This window comes from Wyeomyia smithii, chromosome 3 (genome assembly GCF_029784165.1).
Source record: "Wyeomyia smithii strain HCP4-BCI-WySm-NY-G18 chromosome 3, ASM2978416v1, whole genome shotgun sequence".
NCBI lineage: Eukaryota > Metazoa > Arthropoda > Insecta > Diptera > Culicidae > Wyeomyia > Wyeomyia smithii.
The window spans coordinates 50,349,146-50,360,037 of NC_073696.1; positions in this window are offsets into that span (position 1 = coordinate 50,349,146).

Here is a 10,892-nt window from a genome sequence, read left to right on the forward strand (position 1 = left end):
CGTACCAGAAGAAGGTTCTCCAGTTGCCCAAGAGCCAGCCAGGTGAGACCGGTTGCATAAAGCTAAGTATACTGGCCTGGAATCGATGAGTGAATTGCCGAATTTGTTCTTTTTTGTACCGAGTGCAGAACCAACACTGGACGATTAGTACTACCTCATCCTGGTCGATGCATGATCGAAATGGTCGGAAGTCGCCCGAATCCGTCAAACAACATCGTCAGCTACCATAGAAATTCTGAGAAGTATCTTCGCTCGCTCGTTCAAGAAAATAACGGTGGGAGGAGGGGGTCTCACCGAAGCAATCAAGACGTTTCTGTTATGCTACCGCCACATGCTCTGCTGAAGCGCTCCCGGAAGAAAATCGCCTATCGAGATAATACTTGGTTGAACGATACGGACTTCGTTCGATCAGCTAGGACCGCCAACTGCATTTCATAAAGCAGATCACTTCAAGTAAGACGACCAACACAACCGCAAGCTATAAAGAGTGAAAAATCAGCTACAACCGTAAGGATCTGGTCTGGGCCAAGATCTACAAGAACAGCAGTTGGCAGCTGGGAAACTGATCAGGTTCTTGAACGCATTGGGGACGTGATCACGTTTGGTTGGAGCAAAATAAGACGCTAATCTGATCGCACTGTTACCAACTACGTAAGCGTGTAAGTCGGATTGAGCAGTTAAATTGGAGACACTACGGCTCTAAAATCACTTTTTCGGGCCAAAACAATTTCCATTACGTTTTAGCAGCGACGGAAACACGTGTACCGCTTGGATCACTGCTCCAACATTCATCTCACGATGCTCCAAAATTCCTCATACTGTTATTGATTTCGTGGAGGAACGTAGCGGCATAACGTCGTGGTTTGTTACCTAGGTTACATATGTTGTTTGTAATCACACTGCAGGGCTGTCGAGTTCAACGTTGCTTGTTCGCTGAACAAAAATAACGAATTTTGTTTTTAATGTATTCTGATAAAAAAATTACCATAGAATAATAAAAAAAATATCATAAATTATTCAAAAGTATGAAGAAATTATCTGCAGCCTCTTACAGCATATCGATTTATGTCAATAATGTTGCAATAACTCATTATTTTCAACATAAGTTTTAATAAATAATTGAAGTGGAAAGTAGTCCGCTATTGAACAAAAAATTTTGATCAGTTGTTGAGTGAATTCCGTAGTAGCGACGAGTTTATTTTCTGACGCAGGTGATTGAAATAAAATATTATTTGTATGTTGATGCCTTTTGAACCAGTTTTTGGGGTTTCTACTTTATGAGATACCCAGAGTAGACAAAGAGAAATCCTTTTCATGGATTGGTAGACTGATGTTATTGAAAATTGAGTTTTTTTAGTTTTCAATCCAGTGACAATGTTTTATAAGATCAAATACACTAAGAAACAAAATACTTGAAATGCAAACTTCGATTGAGCAAATTCAAAAATGCGTTAGCCGTGCTCCCAGATCTCGAAAAAAAAAGCAAGAACACGAGCAATTGTTAAGTGAAGAAGATACTTGCGGCATTGGATATTATCAATGAAATTGCGAACTTTATAAGGCTGACTTAAAACTATCGGTTTGCTTGAACTAATAAAATAGTATAATTTGGATTAACAATGCATAAACAATGGGACATTTTTGCCTTTCTCCTAGAAAGGTATAGCAATCACTTGCAAAACCGAAAGTATAAAAGTGCTCCAAAGGGCCGAATGGCATATATCACTCGACTCAGCTCGACGAGCTGAGCATTTTCTGTATGTATGTGTGTGTGTATGTGTGTGTGTATGTGTGTGTATGTGCAGATTTTTATTCACACTCACTTTTCTCAGAGATGGCTGGACAGATTTTCATGAAATTAATTGCAAATGAAAGGTTTTGTTGTCCCATAAGACCCTAAATTTCATTGTAATCGGATTTTTAGTTTAGAGGTTATGGTTCAAAATGTAAAAATCATGAAACATCATTATCTCGAAAACTGCACAACCGATTTGAACAAAATTGATTTCAAATGAACGGGCTACCTGAAATACCCTTAACTTTTGGATTTCATAATAATTGAACTTGTGGTTCAAAAGTTATAACAAGAAACGTGTTTTGAAGACTACTCAATCTCACTCATGTTTCTCAGAGATGGCTGAACCGATTTTCATAAAATCAGTGTCAAATGAAAGGTCTAGTTGCCCCATAAGACCCTATTGATTTGTTTTGCAATCAGACTATTACTTTGCCTGTTATGTTTAAAAATGTGAAATCCAGCTATGAAAAGGAACATATTCCGAAGACTACTTGAACTCACTCACTTTTCTCAGTGATGGCTGACCCGATTTCTACAAAATTAATGTCAACTAATAAGTCTAGCTGCCTCGTAACAGCCTATTGAATTTTACTCTAATCGGACTGTAACTTTGTCTGTAAAGTACCGAAATGTGAAAATCACGAAACTTCATTATCTCAGAAACTACACAACCGATTTGATCAATATTAATATCAGATGAGCGGGCTAGTTAAGGGTATACTGATGAATTATGATTGAACACGTGGTTTCAAAATTTGCCTGCCCTGTACGTTCCCATTTCATTTGATTATAATTGAACTTAAGCCATCGTTATGTATTAAATTGTTAATAAAACAACGAAAGTCTATTATTTCAAAGATTACATGACTAATTTGAACATACCTAGTGTAATACGAACAAGTCATCTCTCAAACTTACAAATAACAAACTTCATAACAATTTGATATGTGGCTCAAAAGTTTCGAAGGCTATTTAAAACTATACCTGCTTTGATTGATATATGTGGCCTCAACATAATTTAAATGTGGTTTTGTACTATTTGAACGTTCCAAATTCATTGATTCCTTGCGTTGTGTTTAAAGTCTGCAAATGCACGACAAATCGGCCATAGGATATGATCAAAGTCAAAAGACAAATCGTTTGAAACGAATGGTTTTATCGAGATGACAAAATCTTCGACTTTTGGCTTTTGGCGCCCTAATTCTGAATATATTCATATTGGGGGGGTATTCGGTCATTTTCAGCAGATTTTCTGGCATCAATCTGACACCGGAAATACCCATATTGGGAGGTATTTAGTTATTATGGTTGTTTTCCAGAAACTAACAGTGGTCGTCTTTAAATTCAAAATGGTGTCAAGGGCCAATGTTTGGTTTCTATGCATCACCTCGATTACGGAAATATTCATGTTGAGTATTATTTGGTCATTTTCGACTGTTTCCTATAAGTTGCCATTCAGCGATTCAAAATGGTGCCTGAGGTAAATTGTTAGCTCATTGCATCATTCTGGTTCCAGAGATACTGATTTTGGATGGCATTTGGTTATTTTGGGCTGTTTTTCACAAACCGAAAGTCGCCATCTTGGATTTCAAAATGGTATTTAAAATAATTTCTGGCCTCTGAGCGTCATTCTGGTTGAAGAAACACCCATATTGGGTGTAATTCGATCATTTTCCGCTGTTTCCCAGAAACCGAAAGTCGCCAACCTAGAATCCAAAATGGGGTCTGTGGTCGATTTCAGCAGCTGTGTATCATTTGTTACCACTAAAAACATTCACCTGCCAAATATGGTTCCATTTAGTTGATTAGTTCGCGAGATGTGCAGAAATTTGTGCAGAACAAATGTGCTTCCATAAGAGGGAGGGGCGTCGAACCATTATGGACATATTTGCTTGGTTTGTTCTTGAGTTGTGCAGAAATGTATGTTTCATTTGTATTGGACCCCTCCTTTCCAGAAGAGGGAGGGGTCTCAAACTATCATAGGAACCTTTATCGGGTCCAAAAACCCCTACATACAAATTTTCACGTCGATCGGTTCGGTAGTTTTCGAGCCTATTTGGATCAAACAGACTGACAGACCGGACTACATTTTCATATGTATAGATTACAACATCAATATTTTAGAACCTAAAGAGTGAATATACATTTATTGGATTGAAGCGTTCATGTAAATCTATTTTTACAAATAAAAGTTTGAATGAGAAAGGCTGGGTCTGGCCGCTAGGTGGATCAATTTAGGTTTTTAATTTTCAACAGCTTGAAGAATTATACTCAAAATTATTAGAACACTGAAGGTTATAAAATTATACAAACAAAAATTTTAGGGTGTACAGAAAAAAACGAAAAAGAATGAAGGTGTTATCCAAGACTCGACCGCATAAAGTTGGACAACGGTATTTTTATCTTCCATCAAAACAGATGGTAAACGGAACGCTAGTATTTCCTGCAATTTTATTTAACAATATACATCGAAAAGGCAGCTAAGACAAACAGCAAACTAAACGAAATTTGTTGACTTAAACAATTCAAGTGGAATATATTATATAGAAAACTGTTTGACATTAAGCGGATAAAATTCAGAATAGCTCCAGCCCAGGAAATACCTTCCTGTATTTGAAAAAAATAACGATAATTTCAATAACTTAGAAACAGCAAGAACTCAACACGCGTAATTCAATACACACGCGCACAGCTATTAGCAGTGGCCAAATGGCTAAAAGTCAATGTTCAGTAGTGCTGTGCAGTCCGCCGGTTTGCTGTGGAACGCTGCGATCGAATGAGCCACCAGCTCAGTCTTACTCAGTTGCAGCTCGTCAACAATTTCTATCTCTCTTAAGCGAACTAATATCCTATATTCCTTTTATTAACTCATTCTATAAACCTAACATTGTACATCGAAGCATGGCTAGAAATAAATTTTGCTAAAAGTAATCACACCCTTTTTATTTTATCCCTGATCCCGATTCTGATAGTGTGTCCGCCTACTTTGTAATTTCCGTGCTATATTTTGAACCAAGGCTAACACAGACATTCTAAAATTTCACCAGGATATGCATTAAATATAGATCATTCAACACTCCCTGAAGATAAATTTTGCGGACTTAGATTTATTTCCCGAAATAGGTATTTGTTCTAGTGCTTTTAGAATTTTTTTTTTTTTATTCTCGCTTATTTTCCGTCGGTCTTGTTCCGTCACTGTTGTGGCCAATCACCGACGCCCAGGGAGGCGACTCCACACCCAGGACCCTAACTCACGACCCGTTTATTATCGGACCGGCGCCAACGGCTTTACTTCCTCATGCGATGGAAGGCGTGATCCCAGAGATTTTTCGCCTCAGAAAATCTCGCGGTGTCGGCTAGGATTGAATCTAGACCAGTTTGGTTGGTTGTGAGTGGATCACGCCACCTCACAACCATCGACACCTATGTCGGCGGTGGGATTCGAACCCAGGCGTCGAGCGTGGTTGGCGGAGACGTTACTTTTAGAAATTGATTTACTCTAATATAAGTGAGTTATCACTAGTTTCTCAAGCGTTTTCTAATGGAATAGGTCAAAATGTTTGTAAAAAAATCGATTTTTCGCATCAAAACCTAACACCTTGTGAACAAACCTTTCGGAACTGTCAGAAAAGTGAGGTTAGGCCGCTGCATGCAGCGATCTATTAAAAATCAAAAAGTTATAAAATCTACTGAAAATCATAACAGAAATCCAACGCAAATCTATTTGAGCACAAAGGTAAATATGTCTAAGATTAGTGTAGGAACCTTTCCCAGTTTTGCAATGAAAATGTTCTGTGATTAAATAATAACTTTATTTAAAAGGTAGTGTCAATAAAAACTTGACACTATATTATGTTAACAATCAGTTGCAGAGTGATTGAAAAATCTAAAATGTAGCAATAACTTTTTATGTGGGTTGATTTTGCGAGCCAAACTTGCACAATATCGTGAAGCTGGAAAAGCGGATACGAAAAATTTCGACAATATTTTTGATAAAAAAGCAAAAACCAAAAATATCAGGAGCATCTAAACAAACACTTGAACCAAATATGGTATCTTCAGTTATACATGTAGTAAGTTTGTGGAAGTTAACCTTCATGATCAACTGATCCCCACCGGTGAAGCTGTTAATCTACTTTCGCTCGTTAAATCTACCTTTTTCGTTGCGCTGTATGCATGTTCTGAAGTGATTATATATTTTTGCCTGTAAGTTTGTTGGCTTTATTGGCACATTCGAAATGGTGTGATTTGTGCAAATCATAACCAGCAGACTGTTAAACTAGAATTACTTTTCAACATACATGTGAAACTTCAAAACAACCAAAATAGTCATAAAATACTAAAATTAGAAATTCATCAGTATTCAAAAATATCTTGATGGGTGAGCTGACAATAAAAGCAAGAAAAACAACTTGAATGCATTATTTCAGTGCCAAAACACTGAAGCGCTAAACAATGTTTGGAAATTATCTAAGGTGCTAAAATATTCAATGCTTGTGGGGTGCTAATAATAATTCAAAAACTTTTTAGAAATATGTTGAATGTCAGTTATTCAAATTATTTTTGTAAAACAATACAATGCAGATGCAAGTCGTATTGTTAAGGTACTAATTTTCTGAAATTTATATAGTTATTAGGAGCGGTAATAATAGCGCTAATTACACAGTCATTCTCAGAAAACAATCACAAATTCGTACTCTTTTCAGAGTATTGACGGCATCAAACAGAACCTGGCGAAGCGCCATCAGTTGAACCCTGTAAAGTATCATAAACAATCGTAACATTTATTAGAAATTTGTAAGTTTATTTTGAGGTTCTAAAAGTTCATGTGTCGGTTGATTTACATATATTTGCCACATTCGTCATATTTTCAACCTGAACAGTTTTAAACGATCGCATACTTAAAGGAGAATCTGTGGCGGCCTGCAATCTTCGCAGGCAATGCGCAGGTGTCCGTTTTTTACGCGAAGCTCAAGTTAAGCATGAATCATAAGACTGGGATTGCAAAATCAGAGTTATGATTTACTTTAGTTTATCAATGGCAATTTTCGTTTCATAAAAAAAAACTTTTCATAGTACTCAGTTAACTCTGAGTTTAGTTCGAAGCAGTGGGGCACAGTTTGGCAAATTATGATTACATTTATTAATAGATCCCGCTAAACCGTCAGACTTTCCGCTTTGTACGGAGACCATAAAACACACGTAGAGCGCACATAATCTGGGTATGTTTATCCTCGCGCTGTTTGTTATTTTACAAGAAACGCATACAAATTGCGCCAAATCCACGGATTGCGACGGCCGACGGCCGCCGCTGACAACGAGAAAGAAATTTCCGCAATGTGTTTTTCTCAGTGAAGCTGCTCCCAGCAGAGGTTGGTCTTTAACACATATCGTCTCCGCTTGTTCGAAAGTCACCGGATATGCCTCCTCAGATGAGGGTTAACGTGAACCGGTGACGACGCTGTTGTTGAGGCTTTTTAGCGCATGAATAGCCGTCGCTGATGTTGGCATAACTCCGAGAGAGTTCGGGTTCGGAGCATTGGTGCATTCGTTGAACAGCCGGCAGCATGGTAAATTTTTTTGTGAATGACAATTTGCTTATTTTGCGAGATCTTTTGTTTATTGTTGATTTCGTCGGTTGTTTTGGTTGGTATAGTGCGCATAGAGACAGATAAGTAAAAAAACAACAGTGCCCCCATACAATGGCCATGGACGCACGACGGATGTGGCAACGGACAGACACGACAAGCGTAGGCCACGACTTACGACGACCGCACGTTTTAAGGCGTTAACATTGGTAAATAGTGAAAAATCACGCTCAGAATGTTCAAACCAAGCCGGAATTTTCGTGTTCAAATGTTAGTACTGAACGTTTTGAAACAGTCAAGATTAAGTTACTTCCATGTGAACAAATCGGTTATACGGTTCAAACATTACTCTTTTTTATTTACATTTTAATGTGTAAAATCATAATATTTCTATATCATTAAAGAAATCCATTCTGAGCCGCACTGCAGCAATAGGCTTATCACCATCTAGAAACGCTTTATTACCAGGTTTCATTCGGATCTGTTGTTTAATCAATCAGCGGAGTTGATTGTAATTTAGTGCACACATGGGGCACTAGAGCGGCTGCATTTCATCATCGCTCTTGGTGGGAAATAAAATATACATTTTGATTACCGTACCGCTAGCTAAGTAGCTAGTACTTAGCCGCGCTATTGCAGTCGTCGTACTTATCATATCACCATCAGCATCTCATAGAGCGTGTTGATCTTTGGGGTGGAATCAAACTGCGACATAAACTAAAGTAGTTGTCGATAATGCGTATCTCGTCTTCTGGATTGTATGCGGTCATCATAGTTCCCGGAGTAGTTTTGGTTTACTTGCACTTGAAATAGATTTCAATCATTTTTTTGCGGTTTCTACCATTTATATGTCCTTTGTAAAGCGACAATGGAGTAAACAGTTATGAATTTGTGGACATTTATAACTCTAAAAAAGCACAAACCGTTTTTAAGGGTTTGAGTTTCCATATTTAATGTGTTGTGTTGGGGTTTTCGAGATATTTCCAAATAGGTAAGTGGAGTTATTTATAAGAATAATTAGAGGTAACTAAAAAGCTACAGAAGAAATATTGCGTAAAAAGTATTAGAAATTCTACGCAGAGCCGCTAATCTGTGCAACTGATCCGATTGGTGGTGGGGTATTTATCAATTCTTTTAACTGTTTTGATTGTTATGTTCTGAAAGCTTAGTAGAACGTTCAATCACTAATTGTTGAATTGAAAGGAAATAGAAAAAGCAAATTTGTGCAACATTCACTAGTCAGCTTTTTTTTTAATAAAAGCATGTTTTATTGATTTTTCCATTCATTCCCGAAATCTTTAACCAAGTATGTTCCCGAGCCTTGCAAAATTTCTCCCGTATTCTCGGTGAATCCTTCTGAAGAACTTACACTTTCTTTAGAAATCCTCTCCGATATGTCATTTTGAAATGGGAAATGTCCCGCGGCTTGGGAATGGTTTTATTTAGTACCTATTTTCAAATCAGACTCATACTCTCTGATCTAAGATTTATTGATGAATTTTTTGTTGATTCAGTTTTCATTGGAAGAATGCTTCTCTTAATTTTATTTTCGTTACTAGAATCCCCTTGAGAACCATCCTTTTTTGTAGAACATTTGCACGCCAAATAAGGAAGCCTTCATGAAATATTAAATATGTCAATATGATCAGTTCAATCCAATACGCTTCATGTCGGCCAGTTTCAATACGGTTGCAGATTTCTTTGACTTAAATCAAAAACATTATTTCAAGAAGACTGGCACCTCTGGATCGATCCCATACAAATGTTAAATCAAACAGTGCACTCTATCTATTGAAGGTGGAAGTTCGCTATGAAAGTGCTGGTAATTACGTCGCTGCGAAGACAGAGTTTGCGCATGTGGTGGTCCAGCCTGTGCGTTCGGCTTGCATTCGCATCGTCAGCACACACACCAGCATGCGTCAGTTCCACTTTTACTCAAAAAACTGCGCTGCCAAAACTGTCGCTGAATCTCAGGCAGAGTTCCCAGTCTTCTTGATATGATGTTTTTGCCTATATGTAACTGGAACAGCGTTCAAAAATAGACTTCGTGTTCGTAGATAGATTTCTGCGATCGTTAATTGACTATTTGTTTTGTTTTGGGTTATTCATTTAGACCAGCGTTTCTCAACCTTTTTTTCTCCGCGTACCCCTTGGCGATATTTTTCATATCGATTGTACCCTCTGATTTGAAATGTTCTCGCAGAGTGGGAGAGAGTAGTGGAAAATCATGTTGCGGTAGTCTAGTTAAGGTTGCAAATTGAACTATGGTTTTTTTGATTGCTACAGTCATGTTTTAAGGGCTAGATTGAACAACAAATTAAGTATTATAAAGAAAAATTGCTTTGTCCGCCATTACTGACCCGCCATTTCGTGTACCCCCTGAAGGCTTTCGAGTACCCCCAGGGCTACGCGTACCCCAGGTTGAGAACCGCTCATTTAGACAAATACCTTGTCAGATGAATTTTCAATAATTTATACAATTATTAATATCTTACAAAAAGTTATAGTATTTCACAAGAATGGAAAACATATCTTGAGCCCCAAAAAATATACAAAATCATGATCATGTGGTTGTTTTTCAAATGTCTTGGTTAGTTCCTTTCAAATTGCATCATTTAGAATGTCAATCGTAACAGTTCCAGAGATACTTGCAAATTTTTTTTTTTCAAATTCAAATCAAATTTTACACTAGTAGTTGTTGCGAAAATTCTCATAGCTCTTATCTTCAAGCATCTATTGTTCTAAAAGAACCGATTCCATAATCTTCAGTATGAAATTCGTGCTACAGAACGCTGATGATCGCACCACCACCGGTAGCATTGAATATTTTGTTGGCCGCGCAATAAATTTGCTCTCCGCTGTGCCCTCAAGTAGCTGTGCCAGCAAAATATCCTGCAGCGTACGATGGTAACTGTTGCTACCGTATGCAAAATAAAGGTAACATGCTCCGCAGTGCCTGGAAGTTGACTCGTATGCAGCTCTCGTTTCTCAATGTCGCGTACCTCTAACAGCTATACTCCACTCGCTGTTGTGTGACAAACTAGACTGAAGCTGAATTTTCCACACGCAGTCTTTTGTACCAAGTTCAGCGTAGATTTTTGCCATTAGGGCGTGGCCACACAGCTAAGAGAAAAAGGAACAAACCAAAACACCTTCGTCACTACTGAGTGATTTTCTGAAATTACTATGGTTCTTAGGTTAACTAATTTTCCTAACTAATATTTTACTGATAACGGTGTTCGAGTGGGCACAAAGAAACAATTAAACCGTAAAATCACTCAATTGAGCAGTGAAAATTCTTGAAATGAGGGTTATATCTTGCTGTGATAAACTATTCATAGGTAACACTACCGTTTATCCTTGGTGCGCCCTGGTCGTTATAGTAAAAATGATTATTGAGAAATAGATGAAAATTTCACACTACGAGTAGTTGTGAAAATTCTCATACCTCTTATCTTCAAGCATTTATAGTTCTAAAAAGAACCGATTCCATAATCTTCAGCTCG